General features: G+C 44.4%; 1 protein-coding gene, 1 long non-coding RNA gene and 21 other non-coding genes across 24 annotated transcripts in view; 4 read left to right on the top strand and 19 right to left on the bottom strand.

Moving 5' to 3' along the window:
* ift172 (intraflagellar transport 172) overlaps nt 1-22,260 on the bottom strand; it is a 516,193-nt gene that overhangs the window by 23,615 nt on the left and 470,318 nt on the right. The window lies entirely within an intron of this gene.
* On the bottom strand, nt 10,481-11,770 carry LOC132450191 (uncharacterized). Of its 2 annotated transcripts, XR_009523811.1 has the most exons (4): nt 11,638-11,770; nt 10,913-11,056; nt 10,743-10,829; nt 10,481-10,615 (listed from the first exon to the last, which is right to left on the bottom strand). It is a non-coding gene; the product is annotated as an uncharacterized LOC132450191 (long non-coding RNA). The 2 variants fall into 2 exon arrangements; XR_009523812.1 differs by lacking the exon at nt 11,638-11,770 and having other exon boundaries at nt 10,913-11,149.
* trnak-cuu (transfer RNA lysine (anticodon CUU)) lies at nt 12,598-12,670 on the bottom strand. Its single transcript has one exon. It is a non-coding gene; the product is annotated as a tRNA-Lys (tRNA).
* LOC132450490 (U4 spliceosomal RNA) lies at nt 12,763-12,901 on the top strand. The gene has a single exon (XR_009523871.1). It is a non-coding gene; the product is annotated as a U4 spliceosomal RNA (small nuclear RNA).
* On the bottom strand, nt 13,126-13,199 carry trnat-agu (transfer RNA threonine (anticodon AGU)). Its single transcript has one exon. It is a non-coding gene; the product is annotated as a tRNA-Thr (tRNA).
* Nucleotides 13,625-13,697, bottom strand: trnak-cuu (transfer RNA lysine (anticodon CUU)). Its single transcript has one exon. It is a non-coding gene; the product is annotated as a tRNA-Lys (tRNA).
* Nucleotides 14,262-14,334, bottom strand: trnak-cuu (transfer RNA lysine (anticodon CUU)). Its single transcript has one exon. It is a non-coding gene; the product is annotated as a tRNA-Lys (tRNA).
* On the bottom strand, nt 14,899-14,971 carry trnak-cuu (transfer RNA lysine (anticodon CUU)). The gene has a single exon. It is a non-coding gene; the product is annotated as a tRNA-Lys (tRNA).
* trnak-cuu (transfer RNA lysine (anticodon CUU)) lies at nt 15,536-15,608 on the bottom strand. Its single transcript has one exon. It is a non-coding gene; the product is annotated as a tRNA-Lys (tRNA).
* trnak-cuu (transfer RNA lysine (anticodon CUU)) lies at nt 16,171-16,243 on the bottom strand. Its single transcript has one exon. It is a non-coding gene; the product is annotated as a tRNA-Lys (tRNA).
* LOC132450489 (U4 spliceosomal RNA) lies at nt 16,336-16,474 on the top strand. Its single transcript, XR_009523870.1, has one exon. It is a non-coding gene; the product is annotated as a U4 spliceosomal RNA (small nuclear RNA).
* On the bottom strand, nt 16,699-16,772 carry trnat-agu (transfer RNA threonine (anticodon AGU)). Its single transcript has one exon. It is a non-coding gene; the product is annotated as a tRNA-Thr (tRNA).
* On the bottom strand, nt 17,198-17,270 carry trnak-cuu (transfer RNA lysine (anticodon CUU)). The gene has a single exon. It is a non-coding gene; the product is annotated as a tRNA-Lys (tRNA).
* trnak-cuu (transfer RNA lysine (anticodon CUU)) lies at nt 17,837-17,909 on the bottom strand. The gene has a single exon. It is a non-coding gene; the product is annotated as a tRNA-Lys (tRNA).
* Nucleotides 18,472-18,544, bottom strand: trnak-cuu (transfer RNA lysine (anticodon CUU)). The gene has a single exon. It is a non-coding gene; the product is annotated as a tRNA-Lys (tRNA).
* On the top strand, nt 18,637-18,775 carry LOC132450488 (U4 spliceosomal RNA). The gene has a single exon (XR_009523869.1). It is a non-coding gene; the product is annotated as a U4 spliceosomal RNA (small nuclear RNA).
* trnat-agu (transfer RNA threonine (anticodon AGU)) lies at nt 19,000-19,073 on the bottom strand. Its single transcript has one exon. It is a non-coding gene; the product is annotated as a tRNA-Thr (tRNA).
* On the bottom strand, nt 19,499-19,571 carry trnak-cuu (transfer RNA lysine (anticodon CUU)). The gene has a single exon. It is a non-coding gene; the product is annotated as a tRNA-Lys (tRNA).
* On the bottom strand, nt 20,136-20,208 carry trnak-cuu (transfer RNA lysine (anticodon CUU)). Its single transcript has one exon. It is a non-coding gene; the product is annotated as a tRNA-Lys (tRNA).
* Nucleotides 20,771-20,843, bottom strand: trnak-cuu (transfer RNA lysine (anticodon CUU)). Its single transcript has one exon. It is a non-coding gene; the product is annotated as a tRNA-Lys (tRNA).
* LOC132450487 (U4 spliceosomal RNA) lies at nt 20,936-21,074 on the top strand. Its single transcript, XR_009523868.1, has one exon. It is a non-coding gene; the product is annotated as a U4 spliceosomal RNA (small nuclear RNA).
* trnat-agu (transfer RNA threonine (anticodon AGU)) lies at nt 21,299-21,372 on the bottom strand. Its single transcript has one exon. It is a non-coding gene; the product is annotated as a tRNA-Thr (tRNA).
* Nucleotides 21,796-21,868, bottom strand: trnak-cuu (transfer RNA lysine (anticodon CUU)). The gene has a single exon. It is a non-coding gene; the product is annotated as a tRNA-Lys (tRNA).

Here is a 22,260-nt window from a genome sequence, read left to right as displayed (position 1 = left end):
CCGCAACACAGAACCATAACCACATGCCGACTGGTCAGAAAACGGCAGGACGGAGGAGAGGATTACTGACTGCGAACAAGCTGTGTCCCGCAGAATACGCACTGGACGCTTGTCAGCAGGATCACAAGCCAGGGACACCGACCCATTAAAAGTGAATGGTTTAAAACACTCATCGAGGGTGTCGCTGTTACCGAAAATTTGAGGGGAATTTGGTTCTGCCTTTATTAATCCTATTCCTTTAGGAGGAGCAAACTGTGTGTTTCTCCCACTTTCCTTGCCTTTACGAGTTAAACAGTTTTCTATAACGTGTCCAGTTTTGTGACAATAGTAACACTCTCTGTCATCCTTCTGGACGCTGTTACTTGTCTGTCCTGAGGCAGCACTCCTCCTCCCATCAGAAACGCCCCCAGTTTGGGGCCCAAACGTGGCTTTGTGCGTAAGCACGTACTCATCAGCCAGCACGGCTGCACAGGAGAGAGAGGAAACCTTCTGTTCATTTAAATAGACCACAATACGATCGGGCAGACACCTCTTAAACTCCTCCACTAACACCATCTCTCGTAGTGATTTGTAATCAGCCACCTTACACGACGAACACCACTTATCAAACAAAGCTCCCTTCTCCCTGGCGAAATCAACATACGTCCGATCCGAAGGTTTTCTACAGGTACGAAACTTTTGCCGATACGCTTCCGGTACTAGTTCGTACGCACGGAGTATGGCTGACTTTTCGTGCTCATAACTTAGGCTTTCCTCAACCGGGGGAAACAGCGTCCTGAGCTTTGCCCTGTATTTTGCACTGCAACATCAACGCCCAAACCTCGCTGGGCCATCGCAGAGCCGAGGCGATGCGTTCAAACGCCGAAAAATACGAGTCGACCTCCACCTCTCTAAATACCGGAACAAGTGCCATATTTTTATTAATATCAAACGTAGGAGCAGACCCCGTTGGTAAGGAGGCGGAAGGCTCTGCATCGACCTCCACGCCCCTTTTCGTCTGAGACGCCAGTTCCAGCTCGCGGATACGCACAGCTGTCTCTGCCTCTATCTCCAGCCGCTTAATGTCCAGCTTGAGCTGAACCTCTCGGTTCTGAGCTCTTTCCTCGGCCTCGAACCGGATGCGGGCGAGGCGGACCTTCAGTCTGGCCTCGTGTACAGAGCCTGTGCTCGCCGACGAGAGAGGATCGTACCTGGGCATCGTGACGGGAGTTTTTGGTGGCTCCCCTGCCAGTACCCCTTGCACGCTCTCGCGGCTGTCCTCAGTCGGCCCTGCCGGCACCGGCAGCATGACAAGCTCCCGTTCCAGCAACTCGGCAAGTACCAACCCTTGAAGATCCCTCTTAAGGATCTGCCGGGAATGCCCCAAGTTAAAATGGGCTGCGATTTGGACAAGATCATCCTTCCTACAAATACTGAAGCTTTCATAAGACGGGTCGGCCAAAAACCCACGCAAATCAAACCCCGTCGCCATACACGCAACCAACAATCGAATAATCGTACCAACTACGCCAAGGGAGATACAACAGATACACAATCCCGGGAACCCTTTAACGGGTAAAAGATCCCGGACGAGCCCCCACATATGTTACGACCCCTACTCGATCAAGGGGGAAAAAGGGAAGCAACACACACAACCCGGTGGATTGGATTGTAATTAAGGTATTTATTGTAACCCAACAAAGGAACAGAAAGTAACAACCATCAGAAATGGGCCGCTAGGTGCTGTCAAACCAAAGAAACAAATATAACCAAAAGAGAACTCCTTCAAATAAAACGGAGCTACCTGTCTAATAACTAAATGAGAACGGTCCTAAAACAAATCCTAACTGGCTACTCTAGCATAAGGAAAACGGAAATACAAATGATCAGCACCCCCTAAACCTAGTGTGGCTAAACAGAGACAAACCTAAATGAGTGCAAATGAACAACGTCAGTACAGTGTTCTTACCCTGGCCCAAATCTGGGAACACAAATGTAACCTCTCAACGAATGCGACTACGCGCCTAGATTCTCTACAGGTGTCTGCCTCCGCTTGCAAGACGCGATCAAGCTTTTATACGCCTCCACGGCGCCGTCGCTCTCTCGTTGGTTCCGGGGACGGGAGGACCCGCCCACTTGAGCTGCTCTGCAGAAAAACAGGAGGAGTAGCGCATGCAGAGGGAGGGGAGACAATGCGGTCGGCTCACGGCCGTAACAGTCCCACTCAAACAGGCAGACGGAGAGCGAGGCCATGAAAATGGGGTACAGGGCGTGGGCGTCGGTCGTGCATCCGGCCGCAAGCCGCCGAAGGAAGTGCCAGACGTCCAGCCGGATGACGAGGTCTGGCCAGCCGCCGAACCTGGCCTTCAGCTCGCTCTCCCCTCCCGTCTCCTTGCAGCAGCCACAGTCCACGTAGAGGAGTATAGGGGGAGCCACGCCCGCCTCGCTGTAGCGCCTGATGAGGCCTGACACCATCCGGTCCAGTCCAGGTCCCTCCTGGGCTGTCAGGACGCTGATCAGGACCCGCCCCTTCTCATTGCTGACGGAGGACACCCAGAGTGCCGTCCCCTTGGCGGCTCCAGACAGCTTTTTGGTCGTCTGGAATTAAACAGAATAAACTAATTCAGAGTGCTTTCAAAACAATAATAGAAATTAGAATAAGAACAAAACAGAAGCAAAATATATACACGAAAGTACATCTAGGACTAAACATATAAAATAGGCATTTACACACGCAAAAATGCACATCAAATAAACATTGACACATTTGTGACTATAACTCAAATGGCTCACAAGCTGGGATATGGTGTTATGAGAAAACACATTTCATATATTGTTGATGCATTGTTACTGATGTCCTTTTTACCTTCTTTGTGGAATCCATTTTTAAAATGGAGCCAAAAGGTGGAGGTGATGCTGGCCTTGATGTGACCCATACGGCTCATCAAGTCCTTCCCGTACACAGTCAGGAGCCACCTGTTGGTCGGGACAGCGATAGGCTCGGGGGGGCTCTGACAGACCACAGGGAAGAGACTGGGCCTGCTGGCAAAGTCATTGGCCAGCTCCATGTAGCGGGCCGAACGCTGCAGCCACTCCTCGCTGTGGTTCTCCCGCTGCTGTTTTGGCCAGGCGTGTGGAGCTGTTGCCGAGGGTCCTCTCCCGTAGCAGCCGGATGACACGGATGTCACACGCATACCTTTGTTGACAGGTATAATTGTATCCAATTATTTTGTTTGGTTGGACAAAGAGTTTTCTATTGGCAGAATGTTATAAATATTTTTGATCTAATATTGATATTCTATGGGGTTTAGTTTGATCAAATATTGCTATTTGCTGGATTACTGATTACTGAAAAAAGATATTTGCTTTCATGATCTGAACTCACTTGCGGGTCAGGATGAGGCGGAACTCCCCACGGAGAGCCAAACTCAGCTGGTCCAGGACGGTCTGGCTCGTGGACAGGTAGTTGGTAACGCAACCGGAGGAGTTGTACCTGAGGGTCTCCGTCACCATCAGGTAGTACCTGTCCACGTCCAGGACCTTCCGTGCCCTCTTGTGGATGCCGGCCCCGGTGAGCTGCCCCTTGCACTTGGGGCAGGACAGCCTCACCTTCCACAGGTGGTAGGGCATCCACACCAGGAGACGGTGCATAAAAAAGCGATCTGGTGACGGGACCTGGTTATAAATGAGGGCAGGATCCGGTGGCTCATACCAGAGCTGGACGTCCGGGCACGGACGCTGGTTCCTCCACAGCGTGGACGCAATCCAGCGCTGGTCCTGCTGGGGAATGGTCTTCCTCATTTCCACCGGCAGCCAGAACTGATCTGGAGCAGTAAGAGGAGAGGACCAGGAGGAGCTGCGGGGAGACCAAGAGGAGCAGGGAGGGGACCTGGAGGAGCAGGGAGGAGACCTGGAGGAGCAGGGAGGAGACCTGGAGGAGCAGGGAGGAGACCTGGAGGAGCAGGACTTGTTGGGAAAAATAACCTGATGAGCACATCATATGGCAGGCACATTAATATATAGTCAACTCTTGCTCTAAACCCAACGAACACATAACACAAACATGATAATATATAGTCAGGTCAAGGCCGGAGCTGAAGGCCCCATCTCCCAGGCAGGCAGATGGTGGACACTCAGACAATGCACCAGTATCATCTCCAGAACGGGAGAGCCACATTAATTTATCACACAGGAGACATTTTGAGAGCTCTTCCCCGTTAGGAGGAACCAAGAGATACCTCTGCCCATACTAGGGGCCTGAGAGCCACATTAAATTATCACACACGAGACACTTCGGGGGGGCACTCCCCCGTTTTAATTTATCACACCAGAGACACGAGGAACTCTCCCCGTTACGAAGCTCTCTCAGGGCCTGGGAGCCAAAACACACAGAACCGCACACACCTCAAACGCACACACCTCATCGAGAGGAGGATACAGCATAAGACTGCATCACACAGGGACTCTTCATCTTCTTCTGAAGCAGACCTTCCATGGAGGCGAAGCTCCAGACGAACCATCAGCGCTGATTAGGGACTTAGACATATTCGATTTCTCACGCTTTATGACTCTGTATAACCGTTGCCACTTTACTTAATAAATCCAAGGTCCTCGTGCCGATAGACTTTATTACCTCTCCGTCTCATTTTATCTGGTCCAGTAGCTAGACAGACCGTTTTTCCCAACAATTTGGTGACCCTCGACGTGATTTTTTCTGAAATTGAACCGCAACTGGGAAACGAGAGACGGAGAGCGGCATGACCTCGGGACCCCGGAGCACCGGACCGATTCCTGCAGTCTCACCTCGCATGCGCCCAACAAAAGGTAGGCAGAACCTGTTGATAAAATCCAAACTCTGCATAGTTATATAGGAATCACATTAGGAGGTGAGACTGTGAGAGCGGTTCGCTACGGGATATCTCGTGGGGACGAATAGGACTGCATCCCAGTATTTCCCCCTAAATCCGATTGACCCTGAACGCGTGACACATCGAATATCGGCTCGTTGCATGGTGAAAGAATACCCTCGAGACCATAGGGCCTATAAGAATCGGGCATAGTGATACAAGACTACCGATGGCCAAGTAATGGATGTGTAATAAATACACTTATGTCTTAAGGGGGTTAGAGTTCCTCGGGTGGGGTTAGAGTCCCCACCTATGTCTAAAGGGGGTTAGAGTCCCTCGGGGGGGGGGGGTTAGAGTCCCCACCTATGTCTTAAAGGGGGTTAGAGTCCCTCGGGGGGGGGGGGTTAGAGTCCCCACCTATGTCTTAAAGGGGGTTAGAGTCCCTCGGGGGGGGGGTTAGAGTCCCCTTCTTTGTTTGTGTATTAAATAATTCTATGTGGTAAGAAGGTTAGAGTCCTTTATCAGGGTTAGAGTCCCTTTGCAGAGGAAACGGTGCCTAGGGCACGAGTGACACACAGAGAGACAGTGGGTGTATGCGCGTGAGAGAGTGAGAAAGGCTGTGTGCGTCTCTGTGCACGTGTAAGCAAGAGGTGATGTTTCTGTGTGTGCGTTTGGAGGAGACAGAATGAGAAAGGTCTGTTTAGGTGTGTGTGTGTGTGTGTGTGTGTGTTTGTGTGAGAGGGAGCGAGAGAGATAGCAAGGAGAGATAGCAAGGAGAGCTAAAGTCGAAGGACGATCGAGAGGGACCATTTTCCCTCTAGACAGTTGGAGGTAGCGATAGAGTGCGTGTTTTTCTAACAATGAACGGTTGTTTCAGGACCACGAGAAGGGACTCTGTATGGTTTTCAGGCCCAGAGTGTAATCCCCTTTCCCATATGTGTAGTCCTCCCATTTGAGGTCCCCGTCCACCATATTTGAAGTCCTCTACTCCACCTCATGTTGTAGTTCCCCTCCCTAAAACCATATGGAAGTTAGAACCTGTGAGGGTGTTTTGGTTCGGCCTGACGAGGCCTGTACCAATTTCGGTGGTCAGCTTCTAGTTTTGTGTATATAGAAATTTGGAAAGGGGGAGCAGTATTAAGTTATATATAATAAAGTGAAAAGTTATTTGTGAATGAAGGGACAGAAGGATCTTTTTGTGTGTGAGAGATAGTTATTAGGCCTTGTTCCATGATGGAGAGTTGAGGATGTTGCATTCCAGGCTTATCTGTTAACGGTCCTAGCTGCTGCTTGACCCTAAGGGGAGCGAGGAAGGGTGAGAGAGAGAGAACACATTTCCCCCCCCATTTGTCGAGCTACACCATTCAGGCAGTACAGAGAGACACACTAACACACAGTACAGCGAAAGGAAATAGAGTGCGTTCAACTGAAAGCGTGTGGTGGCCATACGCCATAAAATACCACATATCCAAGGAATGCAGGTAGAGCTCTGTTGAGTTTTCAGGCTTTGATAAATTTGTAGTTCCCTGTCTGCCATGTTTGAAGTTCCTTGTAGTCTCTGTCCATAGGTTTCACCTGAACAACCCCTCTGCTGGCCGAGAAAAGGAACTACCCATGGTTTCTCTCACACCCAGCCCCCAGAGCACACTCGCTTTCAAGGCGTTATGGCCGCACCCAACGTGGGAGGGAGACACGCAGAGAGAGAGAGAAGCCACATTCCACCCTTATCTGTTGTCTTGCACCAAACAGCACCCCGTACTGAGGAGGGAGAGAGAGCGTGTTCTCCCGAAGGAGGGAGAGAGTCACAGGGAGACACGCAGCGGATATTCACATTATGGCTAATTTGTTTTTCTTTAAGTTTAGTTTTAGTTTTGTTTTTTTTATTCAGGATGATGAACATCCTGACACAGTTACCATTCAGGATGAAGAACATCAAAGTTCATGAGGAGGTTATAAGGACAATAACGTTGATACTTTAATAGGACAACAGTGATGATAATGCAATTGGACTAAAGAAGGTGTTGCTATTAACTAAGTGATTCATATTATTTTCACACAGGAAAGAATAATTGAATAAATATGGATATGATAAAGAAGGAGAATAATAATAAAATAAAATAAAGTAATCTTGTTAAACTGTACAAGTAGGACTACACCTATTAAAATATGGGGTGTATCTCTTTGGTCAAGGATGACAGGTGGATTGAAGCCACATCTGCTGGGAAGGGGTCCTACATGCTATGTTGTCAATTTGGATTCGGAAGTAGTGGGTTTACCTTTCAAATGCCACTACTGCTGCTGCAACACTTTAATAATTGTAACTCTGATAAATGACTTTTTGTTTTATAGTTTCCCTGAGGTGTATTCATTACGCACACACACTTGGCTGCATAGGGCAGATGGGGCTGAAGACTCTGTCTCCATCCCTCCACTTTGCGATCTATACCACCATATAGGTGGGGATTGATTGTATCCCAAGTATGGCATCCTGCAGCGAGCCAGTATGGAAGGCTGGTTAGCCAACGACGGGTAAGATCCCACCTTGACACCCGGGACGACCTAAGGCAGGCACAGTCACGATTACTTGGCAGAGTCGCTGTGGGCACTGGCTCACTTGATCATGAAGTGACGAGCTGCAACAATCATGGGAAGTCCCGTCTGGGGTGTAGGGTGGAGGAGGAACAGGAGTCAGATATGTCAGCTCTGGCAGCAGAGGTGGTCTTGGAACGGGGCATGTCGCGTTTTATTTTATTTTACCTTTGTGGTATAGAAGGCCACTAACGCATGTACGTTTTTCGGTTTAGTGCATGACTTTGGAACAGCGTGGTCTCCGGCGGCTGATGGTAAACCCACCCATATTGGGCTTTGGTTTTGGACATACTGGTTTCGATTTCCCTTCCCAAAAGATTGGTTTTAGTTTGCTGATGGTTAAGGTTAGACGTTTCGACGTTGGTTGCACCAACGGCGTTCTTAGATTTGCTTATCATTTAATGTGCATGGTTTTGACCATTGCCCAAGGGGGGAGGTATTGAGGAGAATTTAAAAAAAAATGTGAGAATTTAAAAAAATATATAATAATAATAATAATAATAATAATAATAATAATAATTAGAAAACAAGGTTTTTCTTCACCATACTTGCAAACAATGATTGACATCCAGCTAAATGAGTGTGAAATATTTGAAAACACAGTGTTCAACAGATGACCAAAATGTGGTTACGGTAATCAAGGTTCTGACTAGAGAAGTCATGCCAAGGTTTGGAATTCCGTCACAAATTAGCTCAGGCAATAGGGCAGCGTTTATTCAGAAAACACTCAAACCACCCAAGGATGGTGCAATCAGATTTCGCACCGGATGGGTCGGTGGCCAGGGTGCTGGCAGGGTTACAGTCCCTCAGATTAGAATTGGCAGAGAGCTCCGGCATTAATGACCCCTTCACAGGATGGATGGAGAGCCCAATGAGCGATGGGCGCTACAGGTGCAGCAGGTGCCATCCAAGCTTACCTGGGGATCGAGTATACACCGGAGAGTTTGGACGAGGGACCGCCAGAGGGGCCCGACCTGATCCGGCTGGAGAACAAGATGAAGCTCGGGGATACACACGGGCGAGATTCCAGGGGCCTTGATTGCCCGTTTATCAGATGAGGTCCTGAGCGCAGTTGAATAAAAGGGTCTAATGCTCAGGTGGCGCCTTGCGACCACCTGCCCGTGATGACGCTCAGGACTATTCCGTGGTTTCAGTTGTTCCCGTGCCCCGGGCCTACCCCGAATACCCCATGCGTGTGATTGCTTATTGTTACACGACCAGCTAACTCCTCCTCACATCCTTAGTGTGTGGTCATCTAGGGATGGGTTGAGGGGGATTGCCATTCGTTGTGTACCTCATATCTTTCTGATATTATTATTATTATTTAGGGACACGTTTCAGGGTTGCATTTCTTTTCTGTGATTGTTATTGTGTGGTGTTTTGTGTGATTGTTGCATTTTTGTTTATATCGTTATTGTTTACTGTTAGTTTTGTTGTTGCATTTTGTTGTTGTTGTTATGGTTTGGTGTTGGTTTTGTTGTGTATCATCTGCTGCCAGTATTGTTGGTATTGTCTGCTCGCGATGTAAGGCCGGGGTGGATGCCACCCCCTAGGTGGGGTGTGTATGGCATACCCATGTCTGAAGCATGGGTAGCGTTTCTCCCACGTGGTTCCCCATACGCCCGGTCCAGCGAGTTGTTTTAGTCCCATGCTCATGGTTGTTTGTTTTTATGATCATTTTGCCTTCTTTCTGTTATTTCTAATGGTGTTATAATGGTAGTCCCGCGCTGGAGTCCTATCCCTCGTACCCCTAAGGAGTAAAAGTCGTCTTGCGACGACTTGAGGGGGATATGTTGGGAAAAATAACCTGATGAGCACATCACATGGACACATTATAATATAGTCAACTCTTGCTCTAACCCAACAACACAAACATGATAATATATAGTCAGGTCAAGGCCGGAGCTGAAGGCCCCATCTCCCAGGCAGGCAGATGGTGGACACTCAGACAATGCACCAGTATCATCTCCAGAACGGGAGAGCCACATTAATTTATCACACAGGAGACATTTTGAGAGCTCTTCCCCGTTAGGAGGAACCAAGAGATACCTCTGCCCATACTAGGGGCCTGAGAGCCACATTAAATTATCACACACGAGACACTTCGGGGGGGCACTCCCCCGTTTTAATTTATCACACCAGAGACACGAGGAACTCTCCCCGTTACAAAGCTCTCTCAGGGCCTGGGAGCCAAAACACACAGAACCGCACACACCTCAAACGCACACACCTCATCGAGAGGAGGATACAGCATAAGACTGCATCACACAGGGACTCTTCATCTTCTTCTGAAGCAGACCTTCCACGGAGGCGAAGCTCCAGACGAACCATCAGCGCTGATTAGGGACTTAGACATATTCGATTTCTCACGCTTTATGACTCTGTATAACCGTTGCCACTTTACTTAATAAATCCAAGGTCCTCGTGCCGATAGACTTTATTACCTCTCCGTCTCATTTTATCTGGTCCAGTAGCTAGACAGACCGTTTTTCCCAACAGACTCATATCTGATACAACCTACATAAAGAAAATGAAAAAGTTATAAATCATCTATCCGCTACACGCTACAGTATGTAAGACCTGTATAGAGGTTATTACTGTTGCACTAACCAGAGGGGAAGAGCTGGTCCTCACCGCCGACATGACAGGGCTGGATGGAGGCAGAGAGAAAGGGGAGACAGGCCTGTAGAAGCTGGGACTGGAAGGGGGCGTCACTCGAGGTGGGGTTGCGGAAGGAGTGCTTCTCCCAGACGGAACAGTGGCAGGGCTGGAGGGACGCTGGGAAGAGGGGGAAACGGAGCCGATGAAGTACAATTACAAAACAAGGATAGTGTTGGCTGTATGGCTGTGTTCGTAGGCATCAGGCACAGCTATAGGTACATCATTTACCTCAACAGGCCTCCTAGCCACATTGACATTCGGCTTGGCTGCAGCAGACAAAGTCCCACCGAACCGAGTTCTCAAACTGAAAATCAACCAAGTTGTCTTAATAAAATGGTGTTAAAAATGACATTATGCACACCAGTGATACGCATGAAAGTTATGTAAACACACAGATCTGAGATGAGTTGATCATGGCTAACCAGGTGAATGACATGGTATTTAATGTGATGGAAATATTCACCATCGCCAGCGTCAATGCAGGCCTCCCAGGGCTCCGTGCAGGCGCAGCAGAAGTGGAGGCAGAGGTAGCTGCAGGGCTTCTCACAGACTGACAGACAGAAAAAATAAAACCATTAAACAAGCATTAGTACTAATGGGATTTTGTCCACATCACAAGTTGTAAGCCTACAAAATGCATTTATTTCACCAGGCTCTCAATATTACCTGCTGGGGGTGAAAGCCACAGGTACATGTCTGCGCTACCCTTAAGATAGAGGTCTGCCCACGCAGCATCGTGGGACACTACTCAATCTGTAATTAATTGAAAATAATGATTTACTTAGACACAATTGGTTCACTTTGGAGTTTTGGTTTACTGTTGGGGCAAAGTTTACCTGCTGGTAGAGGTTGTGCCACTTGGCCTGTTTTGGCGATGGCCTGTTCCCTGCACTGGAGGGCCAAGTGCCAGAAGAGGCAAATGCCTTCAGGCGGCTCACCCACTCCTCAGACCCCATGGCTCGATGCTTCTTAGTAGACATCTGAAGACAAGGGGAAGAATGGCCAAGTTACCATACATTGTCAAAGACATATGCTATATATATATATATATATATATATATATATATGTGTGTGTGTGTACAAACTAGGACTCATCATATTTGGCATGGGACCGTTACCTTTACCTACCTTTACACTTCATGAATCATATGATACATACAAAATAATCCCTAGGATATCCCCATGTAATTTAAAATGGTTGTTTACCGTACAGGTGAATTAAAATGGTCGTTCACCGTAATCGTACTACTAGTTCCTACTGAGGCTGATGCAATAAATTAACAGGAAGTTGACCCAAGTTAGTAAAGTTAAACCGATGCTAACATGCTCGTAAATTAACCAAAGTCAGTGAAATGACAAGGAAAAGTAGTGACATGTCCGGACAAGGTAAGACAATCCGCACGGTCAGACTTTTGGATAAAGTAATACCCTATATTCAGTAGAACGAATTTATAACGTCGATCATTTCCGCGATTTATTGGTTCTTAAATGTAAAGCATTTGTTGTAATGTAAATTGCAAACAGTTACATTGCAGACTAGTTTTCAGAAGAGCGTACTTACTACCGTTAATACCGCTACCTTTTCCAGAGCATGACCTGTCCGAATTTATAAGGTGGATCATTTCCGCGATTGGATGTGTTAAATGTGTTAAATGTGTTTTAATGTAATTCAAACCCATACCTTACAGAGTCGTTTTCAGGAATGCGTTGTTCTACAGTTTAAATACATTCCGCATTCGGAGCGTCGCTAGCCTGTCCGTGATTGGCTTAGCGCAGGGAGAGAAATGGACGGTGGAACGTGTGATTGGTCATTCTGGTGAAAAGATAAGGGAGAGAAATGGACAGTGGAACGTGTGATTGGTCATTCTGGTGAAAAGATATTGGAAATCCGATGATTTGATTGGACGTTCCAGAATCTAGAAACAGACGGATCGGATTTAGGTAGCGCCAACCGGGCATTTACAGCAAATTCAATGTTTCAAGATTTCGTCATGTCTTGTGTAGCCCAAACCATAAAAACCTATGACAATCTTTGGCAGCCGCCAGTTTTTCTTTCGCAGAGCAAATATCATAGTCTGTGAAGAACAATTGAGATGTTATTATAGCTGGTTGAAAACTTAACCCTATTCCCTGCCAGGGTGAATTGAAACTAGCAATACATAACCATTCTTGCCTGTCTCCAACAGGCTTGAAATTACGTCGAAAACACATTTATGTAATGGCAAGAGGTAAAAGAAATCTGTGTAAGCCCCTGGGTACTTTGCTTTATGCTTGTTCCTGGACAACCATGAGTGAAAGACACATTGCTATGACGAGTGGACGACCCTGAGATGCTCTGAAGACTGAGTTAACCGGGTTTTATAATCTACAATGCCCTGCCATTTTTCAATATTAACTGGCCAAGACAATAAAATCTACATTTATGCATCACATGTTCTCCTTAAGAGTATGGCTTTCCTTTGCCAGAGACTATGTTTACAAATAGCTCGCAAACATCTTCACAGATTACCAAAGTGATTATAGCCCAATGTGGGGCTCGAACCCACGACCCTGAGATTAAGAGTCTCATGCTCTACCGACTGAGCTAACCGGGCATATTCAGCAAAATCAATGTTTCAAAATTGTCCACATTTCTTGTGTAGCCCAAACCATAAAAACCTATGACAATCTTTGGCAGCCGCCAGTTTTTATTTTGCAGAGCAAATATCAAAGTCTGTGAAGTACAACTGAGATGTTATAATTGTTGGTTGAAAAGTTAACCAAATACCCCACCAGGATGACTCTGAACTTGCAATCCATTGCAATTCTTGCCTGTCTCCAACAGGCTTGAAATTATGTCTAAAACACATTCATACAATGGCAAGAGGTGAAAGAAAGCTCTGCAAGACAGTGGCTACTTTGCATTATGCTTTTCCCTGCCCTCCCAAGAATGAAAGACAGATTGCTGTGACTAGTTGACATATTGTTCACATTGAAGGAAATTCGATGGTAGATACTTTCAAGTTTACAACCACTAGCAAAAACTAGTTAATGCAAGAACCAGAATTACAGGTACTGCTGGGATTTGAACCCAGGATCTCCTGTTTACTAGACAGGCACTTTAACCAACTAAGCCACAGCACCGCGTTGGAAAAAACTCAAATACTTCAATTCTTTTAATAACCGCTTAAGAAATCAATCATTCATAACAATTCTTGCCTGTCTCCAACAGGCTTGAAATTATGTCTAAAACACATTTATGTAATGGCAAGAGGTAAAAGAAATCTGTGTAAGCCCCTGGGTACTTTGCTTTATGCTTGTTCCTGGACAACCATGAGTGAAAGACAGATTGCTATGACTAGTGGACGACCCTGAGATGCTCTGAAGACTGAGTTTACCGGGTTTTATAATCTACAATGCCCTGCCATTTTTCAATATTAACTGGCCAAGACAATAAAATCAACATTTATGTATCACATGTTCTCCTTAAGAGTTTGGCTCTCCTTTGCCAGAGACTATGTTTCCAATCTATGTCTACAATCATCTTCACAGATTACCAAAGTGTTTTTAGCCCAATGTGGGGCTCGAACCCACGACCCTGAGATTAAGAGTCTCATGCTCTACCGACTGAGCTAACCGGGCATTTACAGCAAATTCAATGTTTCAAGATTTCGTCATGTCTTGTGTAGCCCAAACCATAAAAACCTATGACGATCTTTGGCAGCCGCCAGTTTTTCTTTCGCAGAGCAAATATCATAGTCTGTGAAGAACAATTGAGATGTTATTATAGCTGGTTGAAAACTTAACCCTATTCCCTGCCAGGGTGAATTGAAACTAGCAATCCATAACCATTCTTGCCTGTCTCCAATAGGCTTGAAATTACGTCGAAAACACATTTATGTAATGGCAAGAGGTAAAAGAAATCTGTGTAAGCCCCTGGGTACTTTGCTTTATGCTTGTTCCTGGACAACCATGAGTGAAAGACACATTGCTATGACGAGTGGACGACCCTGAGATGCTCTGAAGACTGAGTTAACCGGGTTTTATAATCTACAATGCCCTGCCATTTTTCAATATTAACTGGCCAAGACAATAAAATCTACATTTATGTATCACATGTTCTCCTTAAGAGTATGGCTTTCCTTTGCCAGAGACTATGTTTACAAATAGCTCGCAAACATCTTCACAGATTACCAAAGTGTTTTTAGCCCAATGTGGGGCTCGAACCCACGACCCTGAGATTAAGAGTCTCATGCTCTACCGACTGAGCTAACCGGGCATTTACAGCAAATTCAATGTTTCAAGATTTCGTCATGTCTTGTGTAGCCCAAACCATAAAAACCTATGACAATCTTTGGCAGCCGCCAGTTTTTCTTTCGCAGAGCAAATATCATAGTCTGTGAAGAACAATTGAGATGTTATTATAGCTGGTTGAAAACTTAACCCTATTCCCTGCCAGGGTGAATTGAAACTAGCAATCCATAACCATTCTTGCCTGTCTCCAATAGGCTTGAAATTACGTCGAAAACACATTTATGTAATGGCAAGAGGTAAAAGAAATCTGTGTAAGCCCCTGGGTACTTTGCTTTATGCTTGTTCCTGGACAACCATGAGTGAAAGACACATTGCTATGACGAGTGGACGACCCTGAGATGCTCTGAAGACTGAGTTAACCGGGTTTTATAATCTACAATGCCCTGCCATTTTTCAATATTAACTGGCCAAGACAATAAAATCTACATTTATGTATCACATGTTCTCCTTAAGAGTATGGCTTTCCTTTGCCAGAGACTATGTTTACAAATAGCTCGCAAACATCTTCACAGATTACCAAAGTGATTTTAGCCCAATGTGGGGCTCGAACCCACGACCCTGAGATTAAGAGTCTCATGCTCTACCGACTGAGCTAACCGGGCATTTACAGCAAATACAATGTTTCAAGATTTCGTCATGTCTTGTGTAGCCCAAACCATAAAAACCTATGACAATCTTTGGCAGCCGCCAGTTTTTCTTTCGCAGAGCAAATATCATAGTCTGTGAAGAACAATTGAGATGTTATTATAGCTGGTTGAAAACTTAACCCTATTCCCTGCCAGGGTGAATTGAAACTAGCAATCCATAACCATTCTTGCCTGTCTCCAATAGGCTTGAAATTACGTCGAAAACACATTTATGTAATGGCAAGAGGTAAAAGAAATCTGTGTAAGCCCCTGGGTACTTTGCTTTATGCTTGTTCCTGGACAACCATGAGTGAAAGACACATTGCTATGACGAGTGGACGACCCTGAGATGCTCTGAAGACTGAGTTAACCGGGTTTTATAATCTACAATGCCCTGCCATTTTTCAATATTAACTGGCCAAGACAATAAAATCTACATTTATGTATCACATGTTCTCCTTAAGAGTATGGCTTTCCTTTGCCAGAGACTATGTTTACAAATAGCTCGCAAACATCTTCACAGATTACCAAAGTGATTTTAGCCCAATGTGGGGCTCGAACCCACGACCCTGAGATTAAGAGTCTCATGCTCTACCGACTGAGCTAACCGGGCATTTACAGCAAATACAATGTTTCAAGATTTCGTCATGTCTTGTGTAGCCCAAACCATAAAAACCTATGACAATCTTTGGCAGCCGCCAGTTTTTCTTTCGCAGAGCAAATATCATAGTCTGTGAAGAACAATTGAGATGTTATTATAGCTGGTTGAAAACTTAACCCTATTCCCTGCCAGGGTGAATTGAAACTAGCAATCCATAACCATTCTTGCCTGTCTCCAACAGGCTTGAAATTACGTCGAAAACACATTTATGTAATGGCAAGAGGTAAAAGAAATCTGTGTAAGCCCCTGGGTACTTTGCTTTATGCTTGTTCCTGGACAACCATGAGTGAAAGACACATTGCTATGACGAGTGGACGACCCTGAGATGCTCTGAAGACTGAGTTAACCGGGTTTTATAATCTACAATGCCCTGCCATTTTTCAATATTAACTGTCCAAGACAATAAAATCTACATTTATGTATCACATGTTCTCCTTAAGAGTATGGCTTTCCTTTGCCAGACTATGTTTACAAATAGCTCGCAAACATCTTCACAGATTACCAAAGTGATTTTAGCCCAATGTGGGGCTCGAACCCACGACCCTGAGATTAAGAGTCTCATGCTCTACCGACTGAGCTAACCGGGCATATTCAGCAAAATCAATGTTTCAAAATTGTCCACATTTCTTGTGTAGCCCAAACCATAAAAACCTATGACAGTCTTTGGCAGCCGCCAGTTTTTATTTTGCAGAGCAAATATCAAAGTCTGTGAAGTACAACTGAGATGTTATAATTGTTGGTTGAAAAGTTAACCAAATACCCCACCAGGATGACTCTGAACTTGCAATCCATTGCAATTCTTGCCTGTCTCCAACAGGCTTGAAATTATGTCTAAAACACATTCATACAATGGCAAGAGGTGAAAGAAAGCTCTGCAAGACAGTGGCTACTTTGCATTATGCTTTTCCCTGCCCTCCCAAGAATGAAAGACAGATTGCTGTGACTAGTTGACATATTGTTCACATTGAAGGAAATTCGATGGTAGATACTTTCAAGTTTACAACCACTTGCAAAAACTAGTTAATACAAGAACCGGAATTACAGGTACTGCTGGGATTTGAACCCAGGATCTCCTGTTTACTAGACAGGCACTTTAACCAACTAAGCCACAGCACCGCGGTGGAAAAAACTCAAATACTTCAATTCTTTTAATAACCGCTTAAGAAATCAATCATTCATAACAATTCTTGCCTGTCTCCAACAGGCTTGAAATTATGTCTAAAACACATTTATGTAATGGCAAGAGGTAAAAGAAATCTGTGTAAGCCCCTGGGTACTTTGCTTTATGCTTGTTCCTGGACAACCATGAGTGAAAGACAGATTGCTATGACTAGTGGACGACCCTGAGATGCTCTGAAGACTGAGTTTACCGGGTTTTATAATCTACAATGCCCTGCCATTTTTCAATATTAACTGGCCAAGACAATAAAATCAACATTTATGTATCACATGTTCTCCTTATGAGTTTGGCTCTCCTTTGCCAGAGACTATGTTTCCAATCTATGTCTACAATCATCTTCACAGATTACCAAAGTGTTTTTAGCCCAATGTGGGGCTCGAACCCACGACCCTGAGATTAAGAGTCTCATGCTCTACCGACTGAGCTAACCGTGCATTTACAGCAAATTCAATGTTTCAAGATTTCGTCATGTCTTGTGTAGCCCAAACCATAAAAACCTATGACAATCTTTGGCAGCCGCCAGTTTTTCGTTCGCAGAGCAAATATCATAGTCTGTGAAGAACAATTGAGATGTTATTATAGCTGGTTGAAAACTTAACCCTATTCCCTGCCAGGGTGAATTGAAACTAGCAATCCATAAACATTCTTGCCTGTCTCCAACAGGCTTGAAATTATGTCTAAAACACATTTATGTAATGGCAAGAGGTAAAAGAAATCTGTGTAAGCCCCTGGGTACTTTGCTTTATGCTTGTTCCTGGACAACCATGAGTGAAAGACAGATTGCTATGACTAGTGGACGACCCTGAGATGCTCTGAAGACTGAGTTTACCGGGTTTTATAATCTACAATGCCCTGCCATTTTTCAATATTAACTGGCCAAGACAATAAGATCAATATTTATGTATCACATGTTCTCCTTAAGAGTTTGGCTCTCATTTGCCAGAGACTATGTTTCCAATCTATGTCTACAATCATCTTCACAGATTACCAAAGTGTTTTTAGCCCAATGTGGGGCTCGAACCCACGACCCTGAGATTAAGAGTCTCATGCTCTACCGACTGAGCTAACCGGGCATTTTCAGCAAATACAATGTTTCAAGATTTCGTCATGTCTTGTGTAGCCCAAACCATAAAAACCTATGACAATCTTTGGCAGCCGCCAGTTTTTCTTTCGCAGAGCAAATATCATAGTCTGTGAAGAACAATTGAGATGTTATTATAGCTGGTTGAAAACTTAACCCTATTCCCTGCCAGGGTGAATTGAAACTAGCAATCCATAACCATTCTTGCCTGTCTCCAATAGGCTTGAAATTACGTTGAAAACACATTTATGTAATGGCAAGAGGTAAAAGAAATCTGTGTAAGCCCCTGGGTACTTTGCTTTATGCTTGTTCCTGGACAACCATGAGTGAAAGACACATTGCTATGACGAGTGGACGACCCTGAGATGCTCTGAAGACTGAGTTAACCGGGTTTTATAATCTACAATGCCCTGCCATTTTTCAATATTAACTGTCCAAGACAATAAAATCTACATTTATGTATCACATGTTCTCCTTAAGAGTATGGCTTTCCTTTGCCAGACTATGTTTACAAATAGCTCGCAAACATCTTCACAGATTACCAAAGTGATTTTAGCCCAATGTGGGGCTCGAACCCACGACCCTGAGATTAAGAGTCTCATGCTCTACCGACTGAGCTAACCGGGCATATTCAGCAAAATCAATGTTTCAAAATTGTCCACATTTCTTGTGTAGCCCAAACCATAAAAACCTATGACAATCTTTGGCAGCCGCCAGTTTTTATTTTGCAGAGCAAATATCAAAGTCTGTGAAGTACAACTGAGATGTTATAATTGTTGGTTGAAAAGTTAACCAAATACCCCACCAGGATGACTCTGAACTTGCAATCCATTGCAATTCTTGCCTGTCTCCAACAGGCTTGAAATTATGTCTAAAACACATTCATACAATGGCAAGAGGTGAAAGAAAGCTCTGCAAGACAGTGGCTACTTTGCATTATGCTTTTCCCTGCCCTCCCAAGAATGAAAGACAGATTGCTGTGACTAGTTGACATATTGTTCACATTGAAGGAAATTCGATGGTAGATACTTTCAAGTTTACAACCACTTGCAAAAACTAGTTAATACAAGAACCGGAATTACAGGTACTGCTGGGATTTGAACCCAGGATCTCCTGTTTACTAGACAGGCACTTTAACCAACTAAGCCACAGCACCGCGGTGGAAAAAACTCAAATACTTCAATTCTTTTAATAACCGCTTAAGAAATCAATCATTCATAACAATTCTTGCCTGTCTCCAACAGGCTTGAAATTATGTCTAAAACACATTTATGTAATGGCAAGAGGTAAAAGAAATCTGTGTAAGCCCCTGGGTACTTTGCTTTATGCTTGTTCCTGGACAACCATGAGTGAAAGACAGATTGCTATGACTAGTGGACGACCCTGAGATGCTCTGAAGACTGAGTTTACCGGGTTTTATAATCTACAATGCCCTGCCATTTTTCAATATTAACTGGCCAAGACAATAAAATCAACATTTATGTATCACATGTTCTCCTTATGAGTTTGGCTCTCCTTTGCCAGAGACTATGTTTCCAATCTATGTCTACAATCATCTTCACAGATTACCAAAGTGTTTTTAGCCCAATGTGGGGCTCGAACCCACGACCCTGAGATTAAGAGTCTCATGCTCTACCGACTGAGCTAACCGGGCATTTAGAGCAAATTCAATGTTTCAAGATTTCGTCATGTCTTGTGTAGCCCAAACCATAAAAACCTATGACAATCTTTGGCAGCCGCCAGTTTTTCTTTCGCAGAGCAAATATCATAGTCTGTGAAGAACAATTGAGATGTTATTATAGCTGGTTGAAAACTTAACCCTATTCCCTGCCAGGGTGAATTGAAACTAGCAATCCATAACAATTCTTGCCTGTCTCCAACAGGCTTGAAATTACGTCGAAAACACATTTATGTAATGGCAAGAGGTAAAAGAAATCTGTGTAAGCCCCTGGGTACTTTGCTTTATGCTTGTTCCTGGACAACCATGAGTGAAAGACAGATTGCTATGACGAGTGGACGACCCTGAGATGCTCTGAAGACTGAGTTTACCGGGTTTTATAATCTACAATGCCCTGCCATTTTTCAATATTAACTGGCCAAGACAATAAAATCCACATTTATGTATCACATGTTCTCCTTAAGAGTATGGCTTTCCTTTGCCAGAGACTATCTTTACAAATAGCTCGCAAACATCTTCACAGATTACCAAAGTGTTTTTAGCCCAATGTGGGGCTCGAACCCACGACCCTGAGATTAAGAGTCTCATGCTCTACCGACTGAGCTAACCGGGCATTTTCAGCAAATACAATGTTTCAAGATTTCGTCATGTCTTGTGTAGCCCAAACCATAAAAACCTATGACAATCTTTGGCAGCCGCCAGTTTTTCTTTCGCAGAGCAAATATCATAGTCTGTGAAGAACAATTGAGATGTTATTATAGCTGGTTGAAAACTTAACCCTATTCCCTGCCAGGGTGAATTGAAACTAGCAATCCATAACCATTCTTGCCTGTCTCCAACAGGCTTGAAATTACGTCGAAAACACATTTATGTAATGGCAAGAGGTAAAAGAAATCTGTGTAAGCCCCTGGGTACTTTGCTTTATGCTTGTTCCTGGACAACCATGAGTGAAAGACACATTGCTATGACGAGTGGACGACCCTGAGATGCTCTGAAGACTGAGTTAACCGGGTTTTATAATCTACAATGCCCTGCCATTTTTCAATATTAACTGTCCAAGACAATAAAATCTACATTTATGTATCACATGTTCTCCTTAAGAGTATGGCTTTCCTTTGCCAGACTATGTTTACAAATAGCTCGCAAACATCTTCACAGATTACCAAAGTGATTTTAGCCCAATGTGGGGCTCGAACCCACGACCCTGAGATTAAGAGTCTCATGCTCTACCGACTGAGCTAACCGGGCATATTCAGCAAAATCAATGTTTCAAAATTGTCCACATTTCTTGTGTAGCCCAAACCATAAAAACCTATGACAATCTTTGGCAGCCGCCAGTTTTTATTTTGCAGAGCAAATATCAAAGTCTGTGAAGTACAACTGAGATGTTATAATTGTTGGTTGAAAAGTTAACCAAATACCCCACCAGGATGACTCTGAACTTGCAATCCATTGCAATTCTTGCCTGTCTCCAACAGGCTTGAAATTATGTCTAAAACACATTCATACAATGGCAAGAGGTGAAAGAAAGCTCTGCAAGACAGTGGCTACTTTGCATTATGCTTTTCCCTGCCCTCCCAAGAATGAAAGACAGATTGCTGTGACTAGTTGACATATTGTTCACATTGAAGGAAATTCGATGGTAGATACTTTCAAGTTTACAACCACTTGCAAAAACTAGTTAATACAAGAACCGGAATTACAGGTACTGCTGGGATTTGAACCCAGGATCTCCTGTTTACTAGACAGGCACTTTAACCAACTAAGCCACAGCACCGCGGTGGAAAAAACTCAAATACTTCAATTCTTTTAATAACCGCTTAAGAAATCAATCATTCATAACAATTCTTGCCTGTCTCCAACAGGCTTGAAATTACGTCGAAAACACATTTATGTAATGGCAAGAGGTAAAAGAAATCTGTGTAAGCCCCTGGGTACTTTGCTTTATGCTTGTTCCTGGACAACCATGAGTGAAAGACAGATTGCTATGACGAGTGGACGACCCTGAGATGCTCTGAAGACTGAGTTTACCGGGTTTTATAATCTACAATGCCCTGCCATTTTTCAATATTAACTGGCCAAGACAATAAAATCCACATTTATGTATCACATGTTCTCCTTAAGAGTATGGCTTTCCTTTGCCAGAGACTATCTTTACAAATAGCTCGCAAACATCTTCACAGATTACCAAAGTGATTTTAGCCCAATGTGGGGCTCGAACCCACGACCCTGAGATTAAGAGTCTCATGCTCTACCGACTGAGCTAACCGGGCATTTTCAGCAAATACAATGTTTCAAGATTTCGTCATGTCTTGTGTAGCCCAAACCATAAAAACCTATGACAATCTTTGGCAGCCGCCAGTTTTTCTTTCGCAGAGCAAATATCATAGTCTGTGAAGAACAATTGAGATGTTATTATAGCTGGTTGAAAACTTAACCCTATTCCCTGCCAGGGTGAATTGAAACTAGCAATCCATAACCATTCTTGCCTGTCTCCAACAGGCTTGAAATTACGTTGAAAACACATTTATGTAATGGCAAGAGGTAAAAGAAATCTGTGTAAGCCCCTGGGTACTTTGCTTTATGCTTGTTCCTGGACAACCATGAGTGAAAGACACATTGCTATGACGAGTGGACGACCCTGAGATGCTCTGAAGACTGAGTT

Source organism: Gadus macrocephalus, chromosome 21, assembly GCF_031168955.1.
Source record: "Gadus macrocephalus chromosome 21, ASM3116895v1".
Taxonomy (NCBI): Eukaryota; Metazoa; Chordata; class Actinopteri; order Gadiformes; family Gadidae; genus Gadus; species Gadus macrocephalus.
The sequence above is the reverse complement of the archived record's forward strand: the minus strand, read 5'-3'. Positions and strand labels throughout refer to the sequence as shown.